Source organism: Anabrus simplex, chromosome 6, assembly GCF_040414725.1.
Source record: "Anabrus simplex isolate iqAnaSimp1 chromosome 6, ASM4041472v1, whole genome shotgun sequence".
In the NCBI taxonomy this organism is placed as follows: domain Eukaryota; kingdom Metazoa; phylum Arthropoda; class Insecta; order Orthoptera; family Tettigoniidae; genus Anabrus; species Anabrus simplex.
Window position 1 is genome coordinate 69,159,259 of NC_090270.1, and position 23,788 is coordinate 69,183,046.

Consider the following 23,788-nt stretch of genomic DNA (forward strand, 5'->3'; position numbering starts at 1 on the left):
TTAGTTGAAGCCGCTGATAAAAGCGTCTGCTTACATTTCATTTCTACGCTTTTGACGGTGACGGAAATCAATCCCATTGGAGTAGCTCTCGAGTATAGCAACAGGGAGCTTGACATGTAAGTTACGAACGGGACGGTAATGTTTACAACACACGTTGGTGTCTCAAGATTAAGTGCCGTTGCAAGTGCGCCTCCACATCCGCTATTCAGGTTCACAGGTTACCCACATAACGAAAAAGAAAACCTATTTATTCAGTAAACATTTACTACCTCTAGAAATTGTTAGAAGTATTATGTTCGGCTCTTAAGCTTAGACCTCAATGCTATTTTGAAACCTGTTGATTCAGAAGCTACCGAGCTCGATAGCTGCAGTCGCTTAAGTGCGGCCAGTATCCAGTAATCGGGAGATAGTGGGTTCGAGCCCCACTGTCGGCAGCCCTGAAGATGGTTTTCCGTGGTTTCCCATTTTCACACCAGGCAAATGCCGGGGCTGTACCTTAATTAAGGCCACGGCCGCTTCCTTCCACTTCCTAGGCCTTTCCTATCCCATCGTCGCCAAAAGACCTATCTGTGTCGGTGCGACGTAAAACAAATAGCAAAAAAAAAAAAAGATTCAGAAGCTTCTAAACTTCTTAAAACATTAGTTCTTTTATACAGGGTGTTTGGGTTATGAGTACAAACACATCTTCTGCTCGTTATTTATTTAATGACGAAAGAGGGCTTTGCTGACATGCATTATAATATCTTCCAGTGTGAAAAAGCTCAGTTTTCTTACGTAGAACGTTTTCAAACAACTTGCGCATGCGTACTGCCTGATGCACGGTACGGCGGGTGGTATAATCCAAGAAGCAAAGGAAGCTACTACCTACCTTACAAACATTCCATTCCATGCTATTTCAAGCTCCTTCGCTAAATTATTAAAAAGTCATGTTTTACAAACCGCGGACATTAATCGCTACTTCCGCAGGGTTATTTGTGATTATCTCGCAAACACCCACTATGAAAAAATGAAAATTAGAACCTGTTTCCAGTCATTCGACCCGATCAGGAATGGAATTAAGCCCGCCCCCCTCCCCCCAGCGGCGAAGATAGGAATTGTACCGGCAGCCAAAGCCTGTCCCACTCCTCCGAAACAATGATTAATGACTGACAGATGAAATGAAGTGATATTTGAGAGTGTTGCTAGAAGTAATAACGACTTGGAAAACCAGAGTACCCGAAGAAAAACCTGTCCCGACTCCGCTTTGTCCAGCACAAATGTCACATGGAGTCACCGGGATTTGAACCACGTCACCCACCGATGAAAGGCCGGGGCGCTGCCGCCTGAGCCACGTGAATACATATGACGACAAAATGATGTCGTATTTCAAAAATAAAAGTGTTAAGTTGAAAACGTGTTCTTTGTAGCTCAGGTAGTATTTATTCACAAAAGCCTTAGTGGAAAAATGTTTGCTTCTTTTACGTAGAACGTTTTCATGTAACCTACGCATGCGTACTGCCTGAAACTTGCTCAGGTGGGTGGTATAATCCGAGGGGCAAACGAAGCTACTAGCTACCTCACAAACATTGCACTCTATTTCAAAGCTCCTCCCTCGAACAGACCATTCGATAAATTTGAAAGAATTATATCATATTTTACAAACTGTGGACATAAGCCCTAACTTCCGTAAGGTTAAACATACAGTATAACAAAGTTTATTATTTCTGGGAAAAACGTATTAAATATATTTGCAACCGTCCTCAGGACTGTCATTACACGTGAAATGAATAACAGTCTAATCCAAACACATCAATCAATCAATCAATCAATCAATCAATCAATCAATCAATCAATCAATCAATCAATCAATCAATCAATCAATCAATCAATCAATCAATCAATCAATCAATCAATCAATCAATCGCCATTCTTCTGCATTTAGGGCTGTCGACCAGGTATCAGAATCCCTATCAGCCGTTTCCCTAAACTTCCCTTAAACGATCTCAAACATTAATTATTTATTAATTAATTTGTTAATTATTCCAATCCCTAATTCCTCTTCCTACAATAATCGAGTAGGCCTGTTTGCCTCAGTTTGTCCTCTTGAATTCCAACTTCTTCTTCATTTTAATTCCTACTTTTAAATACTTCCCTCAACCGCATTTGTCTATTAATGTCATTCCAAGTCATCTCTCCCCTTACATCTCGTAACATTCCGCTTTGCAGAGCTGATCGTCTCCTTACTTTCAAGTCTTCCCAGGCCAAAGTTTCAAACATCTTCGTAATACTAGTCTTTAATCGGAAAACTTATGAACGCAGTCTCCGAACATTTATACAGTAAGAATGACGTAAGTGTATTACTGAAGACAACTGAAGTATGATGTAAGAACAGAGAAGCTATAGAATGCGCTATTCCGATAAAATTTAAAAATCAAGTACACCTAGGTGTGATAATACTAATACGATAATACTCTGGCGATAGACAGCTGTCGAGTGGCTGAAGTCATTGGAGCCGTGAGCTAAATAGTCTGGGTAAATACGTTAGTGAATAATGGCACGCATTTCGCCTGCTAAGAGGATTTGTTTGCCGGATGGAGGGGTAGCACGCAGTGGAACTAATTCCTTCCCTCTGATGCACGTTTCGTCCCAATGACCACAAAGTAATGGGTAATAATAATCGAAGAAAGAAAAAGTACGCTTTTAATTTTAAGAGACTGTTGGGTCATTTCGCTTACTCAAGCTATTAGTGAAAAAGAAAACCTACAACCTGTTTTCCAGTCATTGACCGGGGCAGGAATGGAATTAATGAAGCCCCCATCATGCGGCGAGGATAGGAATTGTGCCAGCTGCCGAGGCATGTGGCACTCCTCTGGGGCAATGATTAAGGACTGACAGATGAAATGGAATTATAATGGAGAGTGTTGCTGGAATGAAAGATGACAGGGAAAACCGGAGTGCCCGGTGGAAAAACCTGCCCAGCCTCTGCTTTGTCCAGCACAAATATCAAATGGAGTGACCGGGATTTGAACCACGGAAGCCAGCGGTGAGAGACCGACGCGACTCAAGCTATTAGTAAAGAGTCAAAAGTAAGAATATTATTCGAAGAACAATATTAAGGGCAGCGACCAAGGAACTCGCTTATTAAGAAAAGAAACACGTTATATATATACTCAATAATACAGTATTGAATTGATAGATAGGTAGATACCGGGCGAGTTGGCCGTGCGGTTAGGAGCGCGCAGCTGTGAGCTTGCATCCGGGAGATAGTAGGTTCAAATCCCACTGTCGGCAGCCCTGAAGATGGTTTTCCGTAGTTTTCCATTTTCACACCAGGCAAATGCCGGGGCTGTACCTTAATTAAGGCCACGGCCGCTTCCTTTCCATTCCTAGGCCTTTCCTATCCCGTTGTCGCCATAAGACTTATCTGTGTCGGTGCGACGTAAAACAAATAGCAAAACAAAGATAGGTAGATAGATAAATCAATCTCTTCATTGGCGTAATTAAACCAATTAGTATACATTAGAGTCATAATTAATACTACAGTATATAATACTAGATAAAGCAAAATTAAACACAATCAAAATGTATTATAACTGAAATAAAATTCCACCCCAGTGAGACGTATATGTAACAGCATTAATAATAATAAAGCTAGTAATGATATTGTAATAGCACGACTAATGAAAGACCAAACATGCACAGTTGACTCGTATCCTGCTGAACCTCTTCACGCTCTTTAAAATTACACTGTGGTTTGTATTCCTCTGATGCCATGTGGTAAACGGTTCCCTTTTCGTACGGCAAACACAGAGAATGAGTTCTTATATGCGGCAGTTCGATGAGGAGGAATGACGAGCAGGTTTGATTTTTGAGCCCTTTGGTGTGTAAATTGGTCGGAAATCGAACTAGGGACCCATTGGTGAGAATCCAGTGACAATGTCAATCGGTCATCACGTAATGACTAAACAGACTCATGATAATACAGTCTACTAATAGTCTGTTAATATTTGCGGGCCAGACATGGATTAAATATGATTAGGGCACGAGTTTAAAATAATAATTGTGAAAGAGGTATTTCGAGCCCACATATGATCTTATTTCGTGATTTTAAATAGTGACAAAGAAGTATTTGTGTCGCTAGTTGCTTTTACGTGGAAGCTTAAAGTAGCTGGGAAGACTCGAAAGTAAGGAGACGAACAGCTCGGCAAAGCGGAATGTTACGAGCTGTAAGGGGAGAGATGACTTAGAATGACATGAATATACAACTACGGTTGAGGGGAGTATTTTAAAGTAGGACTAAAAATGAAGATGAAGTTAGAATTCAATAGGACAAACTGAGGCAAACAGGCCTACTGGATTATTATAGGAAGAGGAATTCGGGATTGAAAGAACTAACCAATTAATTAATAAATAATTAATGTTTGAAATCGTTTAAGGGAAGTTTAGGGAAATGGCTGATAGGGATCCTGCTACCTGGGCGATAGCCCTAAATGCACATCACTGGCGATTGATTGATTGATTGATTGATTGATTGATTGATTGATTGATTGATTGATTGATTGATTGATTGATTGATTGATTGATTGATTGATTGATTGATTGATTGATTGATTGATTGATTGATTGATTGATTGATTGATTGATTGATTGATTGATTGATTGATTAATAGACTGTTAATATTAATAATAATATTGTGAATAATAAGATTGTGAAGTTCAATGGACATTGAAAGACCACTTCTCCATCGTGCTGACTTTCTCAGCCTAATTGTTTGCCTTCACGATTAGATTATACACCCATTCTAGCCATCATTCTGCGATTAAACGAACGTAGGGCCTCTCACTAAGAACCAAGTACGCTACCCCTAAACCACAGAACTGCTAACTTATTACGCACACCTATCGCCTCCCGAATAAAACTCCACAGTTCTAGACCTTCAGGCAAGCAATGTTGAAAACATCCTAGGGATGTGAACTACGAATTTTAGGTAAATAAAATATAATGAAGTATGAGAATATATTCCTGATGTGTTCTCAAGATTAAAATCCTTTACTTAATCATCGTTATCCGGTCGACTAGATCAGCAGTTTGCCATTTTTCAACCACTACGACTGCTAATGTGAGTCAATGGAGTGTTTCACTTAAGCCCCCAAAAGCACATTCGGTGTGTACAATTTTCGAAAAATTCAAAATCTTCTGAGTGTACTGAACCAAAGGAATACATTACAGAAAGAATTATGTAAATAAGTTAATTTGGCTAGGATTTGAATAAAAAAGAAACCGTGTGAAGAAACAAGCGATTTTAGGCTCTTTTTCCGGAACTGCATTAGGTCGGAAGTGATTTTCGAAATTTGCTTTTTAGTTTGATAGAACTCACAAGTTGAAACATTTCAGGGCCCTTTAACCCTTCAACTTTCGGAAAAATTGGGGAACTTGCTTAATTTTACGTTTTTCGTAGTATGGGGGCCCATACTTTGTCTGCTCAGAAATGTTTACAACATTAAAATGCCTGACCTGTCCGGGAATCGAACCCGTGACCTGCGGTTAAGAGGCAGGCACGCTACTCCTACAACACAGAGATAGCTTGTTCCACAGAGGGAACTGATTTTTTATTTTTTTTTATTTCGTGTGGCTATTTCTAGCCGAGTGCAGCCCTTGTAAGGCAGACCCTCCGATGAGAGTGGGCGGCATCTGCCATGTGTAGGTAACTGCGTGTTATTGTGGTGAAGAATAGTGTTATGTGTGGTGTGTGAGTTGCAGGGATGTTGGGGACAGCACAAACACCCAGCCCCCGAGCCACTGGAATTAACCAATGAAGGTTAAAATCCCCGACCCGGCCGGGAATCGAACCTGGGACCCTCTGAACCGAAGGCCAGTACGCTGACCATTCGGCCAACGAGTCGGACAGGGAACTGATTAATTATATGCAAAGAATTCAACCTGAAGTCTTCATAAATGAAGGGAGAGGTTTAATCGATGCCTCCGCTGCAAAAGAATTGCATCTTCTCTTGAACCATTCCGGAGCATTAATAAAGCTAGCATATTTTAATGTGAAAATGTGTATTCCGCCGACTTAATTATCACAGCATTATCCTTATGGGCTGTTCCAGCTTAATAAAGTCCACCGCACATTCTTTGGAAGAAAAATACGCGTTCATAATGGGCTGGGAATTCCTGTGCACTGAACATTGCAACCTCCACGCAATATGAGGACGAATGAGGTGAGATTAAAAATATGTTAAGTTTAAAATGTGCCCCAGACGATGATGTCAGGATTTCGAGCTGTGTGTCGCCGGCATCCGGACAAACTAACGACCATTAACACGAAGACAGTGCGACCAAATGGATAACTCGAAATGCCACTGCAGTCCGTAAAAAAGAATTCCGCTGTGCAAGTAAACGGAATACCAAGAGAATTCAAATGCAAACAAATAAACGTCAAAGCATGTCTCTCATGGCGAGAGGTTCTCTGCTTGAAAAGCATGTAAAATTGGAAGACAAATGTAACAGCAGCTGTACTAGAGCAAATAAAGCCATTTCTCCGTCGTTCTTGACGGCATAGTTCCAGATACTCTACGAAATCTCCTCAAATTTTATGGATATTTCAAAACTGTTTTATGTTAAGTACAAGAACAAGATTTTTTTAATATGCACCGGTTTCAAGTCCACATCTTTCTTTCTTCCTTTCTTAATTCGTTTACCCTCAAGGCTTGGTTTTACCCTCGGACTCAATGAGGGATCTCACCTCTACCGCCTGAAGGGCGGTGTGATGGAGCGTGAGACTTTGGGTCGGGGGAATACAACTGAGGAGGGGGACCAGTACCTCATCCAGACGGCCTCATGTGCTATGCTCAACAGGGGCTTTTGTGCGGGGATGGAAAGATTGGAAAGGATAGCAAAGGAAGAGGGAATGAAGCGGCCGTGGCCTTAAGTTAGGTGCCATCCCGGCATTTTCATGGAGGAAAAGTGGAAAACCACGGAAAACTACCTCTAGGATAGCTGAGGAGGCAATAGAACACCCCTCTACTCCGTTGACCTTCCGAGGCTGAGTGAACCCTGTTCCAACCCTCGTGGCACTTTTCAAATTTCGTGGCAGAGCCGGGAATAGAACCCGAGCCTCCGGGGGCGGCAGCTAATCACACCAGCCACTACACCACAGAGGAAGGCACATTTTTGAATTACGAAAATACTTAGTTTGATCGCCAGTAATTTCCTAGGTTAAACAGCAGTTGTTATGATTTTATTGATGCTTTCACAGCCCAGACTAACAAACATATCTTCTACATTTTTGCCTGTAAGAGTGATAAATTACAAGGATTCATTACGTTTCGTGAAACCTGTATTCAGTATTCTGAGGAGAGTATCTAAACCGATAACAATAATCTGTTTTAACCCTCCAGCACTACCACTGGCGCTCTGGTGCGCTACATTCGACAAAACATCTGTTCATTGCGGCATAACTGATTTATTGCTCTGTGTTGTTAGTTGTTTCCTTCAGTGCCCTTCTGGCTATGTGTGTGAAATATCGCATAACTATTGATGCAATAGAAAAGGGTTAAATTGAGTTTTAATTTCGCAGTGTCCGAACTGGCACACTCCCACACTCGTCATCAAGAACATTCTTATTTGTATAAGTATTTTATTATTCTTCACTTGCCTTGAGTGTCATTATCGTGTGGTGTAACCTTCGGTGTGAAGTCTGCAAAACGTGTGTGCTTATTTAGGGCAAGAAGAAGTCTGTCACACCCCACAACTGTCAGCGAAGACTCTGATTTCGACCGAGCGAATGACTGCGATGATTATGAACAGAATAAATGAGATAATGAACCTATATCTGTTATTTCAGAGACAAAACAGTGGATGCATTGATGTCAGATTTGAATGGAATAATAACAACAAACATAAAGCCGGCACCAAATCGCTAGATTTAGACCAGGGCAAAATCAAGCGCGTAGGAAAGTTTAAATATCTAGGAGATTGGATAGAATGAAACACTGAGAAAGAAGTCTTCAGATCACGCGTGAAGAAAAAATGGAAAAGGCATACCATCTAATAAAGGATGTCTAGAACAAAAGATCTATATCACTGAACGCCAAGCCCATACACTACCGCAACGTCATTCGTCCGGAGGCCCTCTACGCAGCGGCCTGCCGATGCACAAAAATGGCCTTATTGAGAAACTTGAGATCAAGGAAAGAAACATTTTGAGGAGAATATTGGCCGCAACAAACACAACGGTTGATACAGAAGATGGCACGACCACGAGCTATATTTTCACGTGAAAAATGTAACGGATAGGATGTGGAAGAGAATTATTGTTTTCTATGGCCACGGGCAAGAATGAGCCCCGCAAGGTTAACCGAGCGGATGTTTTCCTACGTTCAGAACAAGAAATCAATAGATGCTTGGTTTAGTGAGGTAGGAAATTATCTACAAGGTTTGGGCAACACAAATGAAGTATCGAGCAGCGCAACCCACTTAAGAAAAACTTCAAGACCACAACGGTTTCCAGGGAAAGCACAAGCTGAAAAGAGATAAGGTGTGGACCGAAGCAAGAAAGGAACAACAACGGCAAAGAATGCGAGAGTACTGGACAAATGTTAAAGCGCGGGGAAGAAGATAGTCGAAATGACGTGGTACCCGGCCATTCAACCAAGCATTCGAACATACTTCACATTTTGGAATATCAATTTATTGTAGCAAATTAATATTCTGTGTTCAGCTCCATGGCTAAATGGTTATAGTACTGGCCTTTGGTCACAAGGGTGCCGGGTTCTACTTCCGGTAGGGTCGGGAATTTTAAAAATCATTCGTTAATTTCGCTGGCACGGGGACTGGGTGTATGTGTCGTCTTCATCATCGCTTCATCCTCATCACGACGCGCAGGTCGCCTACGGGAGTCAAATCAAGAGATCTGCAGTTGCCGAGCCGAACATATCCTCGGACACTCCCGGCACTAAAACCCACACGCCATTTCATTTCAATATTCTGGTTTCATTAACGTAATATAACTCCAACTAAGGTCGTGTTTCATGTACATTGGATAGTTAATAAATAATTGCGTGAGTCCTCGTTCTTGACTGGTTTTGTCCTTCAGCGTTCTAATTGCAAACGTTTGCATACTAAGCTCCTCAAAAGCAACAAACGTGCTTGTACTCGTATAGTTATGTGACTCTTGATATCGTGTTCATAGCCACAGAACGTCCAGTTTTATGAAAAAATTAAAATTCTAATGTAACTTTCAACATTACCATCTGTATAAAGTATGCTGGGATTCTATTTTTACCGAGCGAGTTGGCCGCGTGGTTAGGGGAGCCCAGCTGTGAGCTTCTATTCGGAAGAGAGTGGGTTCGAACCCCACTGTCGGCAGCCATCAAGATGGTTTTCCGTGGTTTCCCATTTTTACACCAGGTAAATGCTGGGGCTGTACCTTAATTAAGGCCATGGCCACCTTACCACTCCTAGTCCTTCCCTATCACATCGTCGCCAAAAGACCTATCTTGTGTCGATGCGACGTAAAGCAAATTGTACCAAAAAGTCTGTTGGCTCTTACCTCAAAAGACTGGCCATGATTTTCAATACAAGATGCAGATTGTTCAACCTTTTCTTGTTTCTTATAAGGCACAGTGACGAGAAGCCGTCCAAATGTGGTGCTGGACGAATATGCTGTTATAATCCATTAGATAGACTGTTTTACGAATCTGTTTATTCTTTTTTCAACTTTAGATAACAACTCGTGTGAGTGTGAAAGTCTCCGATTCCATAGTGAGCTATTTTGAACATAACATGCATCGAGAAAAATAATCAGCAAAGGCTCGTCGTTCAGGTTAAGGATCCAAGAACTTGACCACGTAGATATATAGAAGCAAAGTGGACTGGGATGGTGAATAATAATCTTTTACGGGGATTCCTAAAAGAGATGACACTGGAGGCATTTTATAGACATACTAGTCCATCAACATGCTGCTCCACGACCGCCTCGCCATCTCATACTTGAGGCAAAAGCGAAGAGAATTACATATTCAAAGAACAAGAAACTGAAAAGACACATAAGAAGAAAAAAAGAAAAGATAAAGGAGAAGAGTCTGCTCGACAACGTAATCATATTTCAATGTGTGAAATATCTGTACGACTGAATCGTTGAAATTCTCTTGGAATAAATTTATCAGTTATGAAGTGAGAACATGCCTTCATTTTTCCACATTCACTGAGTTTTGAGCTAGCTTATTCTGTACTTTTTTTATCGAGTTTGTGAAGTTTCCTGATTATTGACGTTTCACTCCGAACATCGGCTTCCCTCGTAATATCCTCGGGCGCTCGTGCACAAACACTGCGCTTCCGATGTACACAGGTGGACGACAGGTTTGTTGAGCGATACCGCAGATGACTAGCCTTTCCTATGTGCAGTTCACGTGATTTAGTAAAGAGAAAGATGTTCAGCTCAGTTCGTCATCTCAGCAGTGTATAAAATACACATATTCCTTCCAAAGGGCTCCTAGGTGAATCTCTCAATCATTCCATTTACTTAGGACTGAATACTGCCTTGAAGCTTTCTAATCTGACCTCACTCGATCATCCATTGTTTTCCCGATATGCCAATGGTACTAGGTGAACAAGGTGTCAGATGTTTCTCTTTTTCAAATCTTTTATGACCTTTTCTGGCATCAGTTCTTTAATCCTGCAAAGTTCAGGCATCTTTTTGTCTTTCGAAATCATTAGTGTTAATATAGGATTATTATTTCGCATTTCCGAACACCACATATCGGATGGCAATTTCGTTATACATACATCTTCATCATACACTCTTTCAGCGCTCAGTCTGCAATCTTCTGTGAATTTTGTAAATGTATCCACGATCCTCTATTTGTAACCAGCACTATAGCCTCGTTTAGTTCCATATAACGTACATTTAATCGTTCTAAACTGAGTCGTATTGGTCTCTCCTTAATTCTTCTACCCTCCATGACAGTTCATTATTCTCCTCCTCCGTTCGCCTCACCGCTTCATCCATCGAGTTCATTCCTAACATAGTCTTTACTTCATCATTCTAAGTACCCTCTTGCCTTTGTTCCCACCTGTTTGTACTAGCGATCATTCTCGGTACTTTCATGTCTGTTAATTCTAACTTACGAATAAGATAACCCGAGTCCATCCAGCTTTCACTCCCATACTCTAAAGTCGGTCTGAGAACAGATCGGTATAAAGATAGTTTCTTTCGGGAGCTGACTTCTTTATTACAGAATACTGTTGATCGAAACTGTGAGCTCACTGAATTAGCTTTACTGCACCTTGATTCTATCTCCCTACACTACCATTCTGAGAGAATACTCCTGAGTACGAAATGAATTACAAAGATTCTGATATTGCTTTGATTGTGTAGGGGTGTGAATGTGTTGCAGATCAATAAATTCATGAATGCCTTTTACAATGTGTAATAATATTTTTTATTTGTTTTTACAATTTGTTTTACGTCGCACCGACACAGAGAGGTTTCATGGCGACGAATGGATAGAAGGAAGCGGCCGTGGCCTTAATTAAGGTACAGCCCCGGCATTTGCCTGGTGTGAAAATGGGAAAGCACGGTAAACCATCTTCAGGGCTGCTGACAGTGGGATTCGAACCCACTATCTCCCGGATGCAAGCTCACAGATGCGCGCTCCTAACCGCACGGCCAACTCGCCCGGTAAAAATAATAATACTCTTACACGCCACTAACTTCATTCATGGTCGTCGCCGGTGCCGGGGTGCCGGAATTTAGTCCCACATGAGTTCTTCTACGTACTAGTAAATCTACCAACACTAGACTGGCTTATTTGAACATAGCTGAGATTAAAAGTATCAACTTGGGCGCAAAAATAACTTCTTCCGCCTGAGCCACTGTGCCCAACTAAAGTTATGTTTTTCAGGTATGTAGAGTTTAATTTCCCCTGCCGATTGCACAATGTACAGTGAGCCTCAGAAGTATACGTACATCCTGCAGAAGTGAATAGGTAACATTGACGTAAGTCCGGAAACAAAGTGTTTGCGATGTATAACGTAACTGCAAACGTTACAAGGTTGTCCATATTTTATGATGCAGGCACCAGGCTCAACAATGGCTGTCATTGCACCTCAAATAATACTTTCTAACGAAGAGATGGCTGAAATTTATTTCATGTACGGACAATGCATCAAACGTTGCTAAAAATTAAAAGACACTGCCAACATCTAATATCATAAAGCATGAACAAAGTGGTCATGTTTGCAAATGTGACGTCATATTTCGGAAACGGTTGGGTACCGGACCTATATTTATTAGGAAATTATAATTTGTTTCATTGTCTTCTATTCACTCCTGCAGTGGTTGAATGTAATTTTAAAACAACTTATGGAATTTTAATTTCAGTGTCAACGCCTTGGAACCATTCCCTGCCATTACATAGTGCATTTGAATGACTACGAAGCATCGTTGCAGACGCTGACACATATTATCATCATCATCAAATGGCCCAAAAGGCGTTCCGATGTATGCTGGAGTGAATTAGCTCCTCCCTGAGAGCATTCAAATGGTTGAACTCGCTTGACATCACGATTTAGTCACCGTGAGGACTGCATTTTTTTTTTTTTTTTTTTTTGCTAATTGCTTTAAGTCGCACCGACACAGATATGTCTTATGGCGACGATGATACAGGAAAGGCCTAGAAATGGGAACGGAGCGGCCGTGGCCTTAAGTAAGGTACAGCCCCAGCATTTGCCTGGTGTGAAAATGAGAAACCACGGAAAACCATATTCAGGGCTGCCGACAGTGGGGTTCGAACCCACCATCTCCCGGATGCGAGCTCCCGTATACTTCTCAAATATTTCTTATAATCAGGGCTCGCAAGTTGAGGAAGAATTATTTTATCTCGAGTGTCAGAATATGAGGCCCAACATAGTATACGTTCACTCTGGGTCACTGTACGACAGAAAATGGTGGTTTTTATTTGTCCTTTTCTGCCTTTTTCGGTGTTTTTTGATTATTGGTTCTTTTTAGCCTTTTTGTAGGTCTTAACGGTTTTTTCCGCAACTTCATCTCCTTTCGACTGCTTTTTTTACTGCCCATTCTCAATTCGAATCATTATTCGTTCGTCCATCACCTCTTAAACATCTATTCTCTAGTAAGTACACATATTTGAACCATGTATAAAACGAGAGGAAATGGAAAATGAAACTAGTGCTTGAAAAAGCACAGAGGTATCGAATTATATGCAATATAAATGAAATATTGAAAGGGAAAAATTGATGTGAGTGGTTTACTTTTTCAGAGGAAGATTTCACTTGATTAAAGTAAGAACCCTTAACATCCTTTGATACGGAGATACGTTTCTCGATGTTGCTCAATGTTCTGACTGAAAACCGACGATCCTCGACACCTAAGAACCTGGAGATTACTATTGTAATATACAGCAGAGCCAACCGAGGTGAGGTTTCCGAATTCCAATTTCTGCAACCCTAGTATGGTTAAGCCAAATGTAACTCCAGTTATAGTAATTTCAATTTCTTTCTCCAGAATCCAAGAAATCAGTTTCATTTTCCGTATCAAATCCTATTTACAATGAATCAATAACAGTACATTACCACCCTTTAGGTACTTATATTTGCATAAGCAAATCAATCAATCAATCAATCAATCAATCAATCAATCAATCAATCAATCAATCAATCAATCAATCGTATAGTGTGCATGTTTCATTCCATTTGGAACATCTTCAGCTGTATTACAAAGCTTAGGTGAAATTACAAAGTATTTATCTTCTTAAGAACATCTCAATAAGTACCTTGTTTTACTTAAAATGTATGTCAATTTAAAAATTGAAATAAATTAAAATCAATGTGGATGATTGAATGGGTGGTGAAATGGGAGGGAAATGGATTTCTTAATTTTACCCTATTTTAAAACTATATCCATTCATTGGAACAGATGTTATAAAAATGCTTTTGTTTCCAGCATTTTTCACCATGATATATGATATTCTGCTTGTCTACTAATAAAAAGGTTTGAAAAAAATTTTCCTTTTTCACTGTTCTATATTTTACGAGGATCCCTGAAGCTGACTGCTGTCTTACTATTATTAAAGGAGCCTCCCCGAAATCTTTTTGTTGACAAAATCTACTGTGTCCTTGGAGGGGCGACGGCTGATGCAGCCTTCCGTCTTGTGAAGTAATCTGCAGAATGTCCATTGCGGGTTCGCTGAATTCGTTCTAGGTGGAAAAAATATATTCTAAAATCCGTAAGTACTTTTTTAACAAACACAGAATTCCATTTTTTAAATTTTTAACACTTAATAATGTTATTTGCTTTACATCCCACTAACTACTTTTTCGGTCTTCGGAGACGCCGAGGTGCCGGAATTTAGTCCCGCAGGAGTTCTTTTACGTGCCAGTATATCTACCGACACGAGGCTGACGTATTTGAGCACCTTCAAATACCACCGGACTGAGCCAGGATCGAACCTGCCAAGTTGGGGTTAGAAGGCCAGCGCTTCAACCGTCTGAGCCACTCAGTCCGGCTTTGTAAATTTTGTAAATATATATACTGTCTGAGAGAAGAAGTATTTCACTCGTACGTTTTTGCATTGCATGTTGCATACGACCAGAATTTTACAGTTTTATTAAAAATGTAATTAAAAATAAAATTATGAATGCATTTGATCTAATTTTGAGGTTCTTTTTGCCAGTATTTAGGTCCTTTGTAGTATATTTCTACGTCTTCATTACGCGGTTTATAAGTTTTCAACTTCCGTGGACTAGTTAGCGGACGTACTTACGTAAATCGAGTGGGAGAGTCTTTATTACAATTCCTACACAATGATAGTGGCCTAACAACTGAATGATCAAGAGTTCGTTAACAAAGGCAGTCAATTTTTGTTAGTTATGTGACTCTATACTTTACAGAGCCAACTAACATTGTCTCTGACCTCTCACCAATTTGTCGAATTCCACCAAGTATGTGTGATTTTGAAATAAGAATTCACATACTTGTTCTGCTGACGGTGTGTAAAATTTGAGGTCTTGTAGCTATGACCACGATATTGTCTCAAAACTATGAGCTTGCTCTTTTTTTATGCAATAGCATTTGATGCAGGATTTTTCACTAAATTGAAATATTAACTCCAAAGCATTCTATATACAAGGCAAAAAATACAATATTTTAAACTGAAATTAGGTTATTTGAAATAACAACGAATTTGAAATATGTTGTAGAAAAGTTTACGACATTATACATCAAACTGACGCTTAATTGATGTTCAATGCAATGCAATAACTGCAATTTATGAGCAGACATAAAACAACAAAATTTCATATTGAATAAAAGTGAACGAGAGCAGTTTGGATCCGCAGATGCAGGCTATAGTACATCAGTAAAATATTATCGCTTCTTTCGCATTAAATAGGTTGCATTAAAATCTCAGTCGATGCATGCCATATTCCTTATTTGTTAGTAAGCAAAGGAGCCATATCTTCACTGGCTATGAAGACCCTTGCTGGACTGGAAACTAAAGCTTTCCACTATTCTTTACTTCGGCAGGTTTCTCCCTGTGGGTGGCGACGGTAAAATAACACACACGGTATACCCTGCCTTTCGTAAGAGGCGACTAAAATGGGCCCAGAGCATGGGTTGACGACCACGGGCACTTAATCTGAGTTCTGGCATCGATTCCACTTATTTGTATCAGGCTCCTCACTTTTGTCTATCCTATCCGACCTTCCTTGATGAACTCTTGTTCTTTTCCTAACCTGACGCTATTAGGTTCTGAGGGGTAGGGCGTCTTATTTTCTCGCCCTTCGTGACCCTTGTCTCTATTTGGCTGATACCTTCATATTTTGAAGTGTCGGATCCCTTCCTTGTTTTCGCCCCGATTAGTGTTTCATAGAGGAGGGTTGCCTAGTTGTACTTCCTCTTAAATCAAACACCATCATCACCACCACCACTATCACTTCGTCCTAAAACTACAGGATGCATAAAAACTTTGTTTCGTGAGTTAAAATAATGTTAGAGGGCACACATACAAGTGTAGTAACCGTATGTCTGTGGCAAGTAGTTTCGGCTGCCTACCTCCCAGGCGCTTGAGCGTTAAAGAGCCCCACTGTTTTTGCTGAGGCGCTGTTCACGTGACTTTTCTCCCGTCTTCCTTGAGCCCCTCCATCGCTTCTTCGCCACGAACATCGTGTCTGAGAAGCTCTGGGAATTTTTCAAGGAATACGCGACATATTGTTGCGTCGATGTGAATTGTGCCGCCAAGTTGGAGGAAGAACTTCTGCTCTGACGTACTGTGCGTTTGCCCTTTTTTCATTGTGAGCGGCTAAAATGTAAACTGAAAGCAAACAGTGTGTCATACTTATGCTCGAGCGCCTCTGAAGTAGCCAGACGATCTGAAATATTTCAACGCGCGTAGCGTCGAAAGTAATCACCGCAGATCTATGAATCCTATGTTCAAAATACTTGTATTTGCAACCTCTAGCACTCCCTTAATTTACAAAATGAAATTTTTCTGCACCCTGCAAGCCCAGCCACCTTTTCTCACAGGAATTAATCTCGTACTCATTTTTAGTATGGGCTGAGTGAACTACACGGTTATGTGCGTTTCCAACCGTGGCAGCCTCGTTCCGGAGCCTCACTATCTTGAACGGGGAGTCAAACCTACGTCCCTTCAGGTAAACCAAATACACCTTCACCGCATCGGATAGTCACCACCGTTCGTGAACGGAAGGAACTGAGATATATACTGAAAACGTCTTATCGATGTGATCGTAGTTCAAATCCCGTACAATTGATGGGAATTTTAGAAATAAACATTTATTTCCCTTTATGACCAGTATCTATGATCATCAGGGCTTGGAGATTTATGAAAAGTCATATTCGGTTCCCTGTTTCCATTTGCCTGCTTAACTCGTTTTTAGTGCTAATCTTTTGATTCTCTTCCCAAGTAAATGACATAAATTTGTCATACAAATGCATGTTTCCCTTTTTAATTTAGTATCAGGTCAAATTTTGGACATTTTTGTTGAAATCACCATAGTTTTGTCATATTTGGGTGATTTTGCGAGAGCTCTAGCTGTGCATTTACAGTAATAAGAAAGAAATCAGCAAACCCTTGTCAATGAGTCGTTTACTTTCACGTAAAGAGACATTATTTGATGCGTCCCGGCCCAGGGGATAAATCATTTCCGGAATGGCTTAAAATATGATTTTACCGAGCTCGATAGCTACAGTCGCTTAAGTGCGGCAAGTATCCAGTATTCGGGAGATAGTAGGTTCGAACCCCACTGTCGGCAGCCCTGAAAATGGTTTTCCGTGGTTTCCCATTTTCACACCAGGCAAATGCTGGGGCTGTACCTTAATTAAGGCCACGGCCGCTTCCTTCCAACTCCTAGCTATTTCCTGTCCCATCGTCGCCATAAGACCTATCTGTGTCGGTGCGACGTAAAGCAAAAAAAAAAAATATATATGATTTTAACCCACTTCGTTCCATTGTTATTTTCTCTAAGTTTGTGAATCCCTTTACAATCTCAAAATTGTGCAAGTCTCAGGGATACAATCGGACCTAAAAGCTATTCTATTTACAGGACTTCGCTTTAGAGGTGAGAATTGTTTCCTCTTATGCATGTATGTAAATAGAGAGTGTTTTTACCCGCTTGTTGGCTAAGTGGCTTGCATACTCGTCCAGTTTAGACATTACGGGGTTCGATTCCCATCAAGAACATGGATTTTGACAGTGTTTGGTTAATTCCTCAAACTCGGAGACCGGGTGTTTGTTTTAAAACACATCTTCATTTGCGTACAACACATAACACTACAAACGACCACAAAACATGCATTTGTTAATGCATCCCTCTGCATACGGTTGTTGTTCGAAGGGCATATTGACCGCCATGTAGTTGGAGAAGATTGAGTGTAAGGTTTATCAAGCAGAATCCATGACCAAAGAATGTTTTCCAATATGTTCAATACGTTTCATGACAAAGGTTTGTTCACTTCTCTGGTCCCATCAGGTGTTCGTTTAGTAGGTTGCGTAAAGATCCAAGTCTATACAACATAATAGGACACAATAGGACACAAAGGAAACGTCATTTTCGAAAATATAGTCCTATACAGATCAACCAAGACTAACAATAGTACAGCACCGTTCATGATTTACTAAGTGCAAAGCTGCCCGTTGTAAAATATCTTCAGTGTTCTCGAAATTTACGTATATGCCCCATATCATAATTATGAATATGATTGAACAAAGACTGCAGTCTTAGATATATGAAGTAGTGAATATAAAAGTAGAGTTCTAAGTTATCAACTCGTTTCCTGTTATTACAAGTCTAAAATTATTGTTTTATAAGGTCTATAATTGCCTATTTCATGAGTTTGTGACCATTCTGTTAGTTAATGCCATAAACAGTCCCTTTTATGTAATTTTCCCCTTGTTGTCATACAATAGTCATATTTGCATTCATACACGTTTGACCACAAAGTTTGAGATCAGAAACAAACCTTTAGATAAAACTCTCAGTTTTGTTTGGCAGGTTTACAAAATCTTAGACAAAGCACCAGGTGACGAACGCCAAGCAGTGAATGTCAGACTGAAGTGTGTACATCAGCGTAAAGCAGGATGGAAAATCACTGCAATTATTGGAAGTATTTTAGAGGGTAATTCCATAACTCCATCACAAGTCATTCTTAAACTACATGACATTTCTGAAATGAAGTTTTGTCCTGTTGTTTCGTGTGAATTAGAAAGAAGTTTCTTTCAGTATAAAAATATCCTACGTGGCAACAGACTAAGATTCACTCCCTAAAATTCTTGAGAAACATTTGACAATTCATTGCACCACAAATATGCTTGCGTAGAGTAGTGTAAGTAGACTGGAAACTAAAAGAGAAATATTGCTTAGCATTCTGTTTCGAAATTCTGTATCTTTCCTATATTTTTCTATGCTATTTCTTGAACTTTATTGCCTCATAACCTGCATACTTTATACATTTTAGTGCCGATCAGTCCGTGCCCTAGAGATCATAGATGGACTTCAATAACGAATTTCGAGTGCTATCGTGAGAAAAATGAACAAACAAACAAACAAACAAACAAACAAACAAACAAAGTTTCGAGCCCCATGATTGGTAGCTTTGAATATGGTTTTCCGTGGTTTCCCATTTTCATATCAGGCAAATTATGGTGCTGCACCTTAGTTAAGGCCACGGTCGCTTCTTTCCCAATCTCAGCCATTTCCTATCCCATCGTCGCCATAAGACCCATTGTGTCGGTACGACGTAAATAGTAAAAAAAAAAAACCAGACAAAAAACTGAACTGAGATTTTGAACAACGAAGTACTGTGCAACAATTTTAGGTGCTCAGGCACAATTATAATCGGATTTATATAAAAGATATTTTGGATCCGCTGATCCCAAAGTCACAGAGTTCAAAACGCCTATGTACTGCACGTACCGGTACTCAATAATAGACAGGGACGAACCATCAGCTCTGCCTTAATAAATATTAACTAGACACATACAGCGACTGACATGGTCATAGTTCTCATATTAAAACGGATGTATCCATGCTATTTGCCTGACAGGTTTGCACGTACGGTAAATGTTTACAACAGCAGTAAACGTTTGACTCATGCAACGCTGCAGATTCCCAAACACTGCACAACTAAATTCACCAAATGATTTCCGCGCTCGGCGTTGAGCATTTATAATTCATTTTACTGAAATAAATACAAACACACTTCACCAGTTACATTTAAAAACAAAAACTGGAAAATGTAATTGTTATATACTTATAATTTATGTAACTATTGAGAAAATTTGCACTAAACTTTTATTCTTAGCTATATTATTGTCACTATTCTCTATCATCATCGTCATCTTCTTTTCTTCTTCTTCTTCTTCTTCTTCTTCTTCTCCTTCTTCTTCTTCTTCTTCTTCTTCTTACTTCCGTTGATCTTTTCGCTATTCATAAGCAGGGTTCCCTGTTGTTAGGTTTCCTCTTCCAATTCTCCCTGACCAAAGCGTCCTACCCGCACATTCCCTTCCCCCTCATATCCTTTGCCACTTGCCACACAGTCTTTCCATCAGTTCTTCGCCTTCCCGCTACCGGCAGACTGCTTACTTTCCTTCCCGCACAGTCTTACTATTCTTCTTCTTCTTCTTCTTCTCCTCTTTCTGTATCTGTTTACCCTCCAGGGTCGGTTTTTCCTCCGGACTCAGCCAGGAATCCCACCTCTACCGCCTCAAGGGCAGTGTCCTGGAGCTTCAGAATTTGGGTCGGGAATACAACTGGGGAAGATGACCAGTACCTCGCCCAGGCGGCCTCACCTGCTATGCTGAACAGGGACCTTGCTGGGGGATGGGAGGATTGGAAGGGATAGACAAGGAAGAGGGAAGGAAGCGGCCATGGCCCTAAGTTAGGTACCATCCCGGCATTTGTCTGCAGGAGATGTGGGAAACCACGGGAAATCACTTCCAGGATGGAAGAGGTGGGAATCGAACCCACCTCTACTCAGTTGACCTCCCGAGGCTGATCCCGTTCCAGCCCTCGTTCCACTTTCCAAATCGAAATTGAACCCGGACCTCCGGGGGTGGCAGCTAATCACACTAACCACTACACCGACCGGTCTTACTCTATTCTCATAATGTAGCCTTTTTTCTTGTATCTTTCCTGACACTTCCACAACACATCTCTCGTATCGTCTCATTCCATATCCTATCCGTACGTATCTTTCCCATCAGCCGCCTCAATATCCTCATTTACGCCACACCTATCACTTTCTTCACGGGCCAAGTTTCATTGCTGGCACCACAACTGATCTGAATATCCTCCCCTTCGTCTTTCTTCCACTTCTCCGATCACTTAAAACTAATCTCATCGTCTTCCAGTTTCCCCATGCAGCCTGAATTCTGTGAATGATTTTTCTGCCCAATCATCCATTCTCAATGGTGTAAGAGCCAAGAAACTTAAAATATCTGGCTCATAATAATCTATCCCCTAGTAGCCTTACTTTTCCGTCTCTGTGTTCTCTTCCGCACTACATGTATTCAGTCTTTTCTTTGCTAATCTTAAATCCTCCATTCTTCCGTGCGAATTGGCTGCCCCTACCAATATTTTATATGCAACCCAACAAACGTGCGAGATGGCCGTGAGGTCGATATTCGTCTGCTAGCAGTCCGTATAATACTAATGCACTGTAAGCACAAACTGAAAACGGTTCAGAACTTTCTAATCTAGTAATACTTTCCACCATGACTATAGACCGTTAGAAAGATATGACATCCTTTCAAACATTTATCGTATATCATTCTACGATAGAACTACGTTTAAGATGTCATGTCAAGTTACCGAATATGTCATAACGCAGAATTAACGTTTAAAACTACGACACAGTGACATAGAGAGATATTTTCTGCTACATAAAACTGCGGTTTCTATACAACAATATTAATGAGGACAGCTGATTCACCTGATTTAAATTTTGTTTGTTGTGTTTGTATACGTACATAGGCCTACAATACAATTCCTTCCACACATTTATTTGGTGAATTTCTGTATACTACGAGGACTAAGTCAAACTAAAACCATTAAGGCGTAATATTCATCATCATCATCATCATCATCATCATCATCATTGGTAGTAGTTGTTTTGCTCTCTGCTGAGCGATGAGACCTCATAAATCCATCATATTTTCGTTGCAGCCTTCACGAGATGCCTCCATCCAGAGAGGTTTTCAGCTTTCCTTAACATGATCTGAAGAGGTAGTCAGTGATCTTCTTCACCTGATCTAACCATCTACTTGGTGTACTTCCTCGTGGTCTACTGCCTTCAACTTTGCCTTGCAAAATGGTCTTTTCCAAGTTTTATCCTTCTCTTCTGAAAATGTGGCCGAGGAACTGGAGGTATCACTCACTCGCTAGGGAAGATAGACGTGTAATAAAAGTTCGTTATATTTTTTTACAGGCTGCCTTACGTCGCACCGACACAGAAAGGTCTTTTCGTTATTTGCTTTACGTCGTACCGACACGGATAGCTCTTATGGCGACGATGAGGGAGGAAGGGGGCTAGGAGTGGGAAGGAAGCGGCCGTGGTCTTAATTAAGGTACAGCCCCAGCATTTGCCTGGTGTGAAAATGGGAAACCACGGAAAACCATCTTCAGGGCTACCGATAGCGGGGTACGAACCCACTATCTCCCGTACGATTTTGAGCACTGAAGGTGTGATACCTGCTGTAATTTATGAACGAATGGCGATTCATATGGTGATGCATGCTCAGCCCCAAATTCCCTCTCCAGTTATACGTCATCCTCCTGTCGGTAGATTTACTGGCACGTAAGGTAACTCATGCGGGAATAAATTCCGGCACCTCGGCGTCTCCAAAAACCGTAAAAGTAGTTAGTGTGACGTGAAAGTAGTAATGTTAAAAGATTTGTAAATTTCACATTTTATCGCATATTCAGAACACACTAAAAGGCCATTTACAGGTCGTGAAAAATGAAAATACAAAAGCACAAGCCTTCATAAACATTCGCGTCATATCGTAATTGTTAACTACGACTATCCCCCGATTATTTAATATTTAATGATGATAAAAGCCGAATTAGTCCGAAATATTATAATTACAGTGTGTGTATTATGTTTCAGTATTTAATTTATGGACGGCTGATTACTCGACATGTTCTCATTAGGAGGTCTTCAGGTAGAAATTTATTTATTTATTTATTTATTTATTTATTTATTTATTTATTTATTTATTTATTTATTTATTTATTTATTTTATTTCCATTACATTTACATATCAAATGCCTGTAGCCGGTTCACGGTTGCCATTTTTAAGACCCAGCCTCTGTCCCACAAATCGCGTTCTAACAGGTGTAGCATTTAACCATTCTCTCTCGTAACTTAAGGTTTAGCGGTTCCTAACACTTTGATTAGCACACGATGTCTGGTAGCCACTACCAGACATTAAACTGAGTATTGTGAATTTAACTGAGGATTCCTGCAAACCAACAGGCGGGGAAGTCGGTCATTGCTTGCAGTTGTAAATTGAGGATGATCTACGCGATTTAAGTCAACATTTCATGTTGATCTGAAACGATTCCATGTTCAAACCTTGAATCACTAGAACTCATTGAGCAATTTCCCTTGTCCACAATACTTGTCGACGTAAAGTAGACACGAAATGTCGACATTGTCCTTCATGTTCCCATTGGACCTGGACTTTCACTACAATGTTCCTCACTGGTGCTACAACTTTAACTAAAATTCTACTAACATTAGTTTGTGTTAAACATTCTGTCTATAGGTTGGATACATACAGATGCGGTTATGTTTACATGGTGGCACAAGAAAATTCAGCACGGTGAAACATGGATCCGCATGTACAGGTCCCCAGAAGAGGGCCATGACCCTCGTGCAAACTATGATATATGTACTGCGGGAGTAAAGTATTCAGTCGTCTGTCACTGTTTCGCATAGTAATATAATAAGTAAAACAATTAAAAATATACAATAACTGTAATTTAAAGTGAAATATTGTAATTTGATTACTGCAGTCTGAAACACATATAGTACGCAATCAAAATTTGTGTAAGAATCAACAAACGTGTGTGCGTCGAGTTCGTTCTGAACCATGTGGTGTTGCACATATGTAATGCTGTGCATTTAAGGGGAAATGAAATGAAATGAAATGAAATATGAAATGGCGTATGGCTTTTAGTGCCGGTAGTGTCTGAAGGAGGACATGTTCGGCTCGCCAGGTGCAGGTCTTTTGATTTGACTCCCGTAGGCGACCTGCGCGTCGT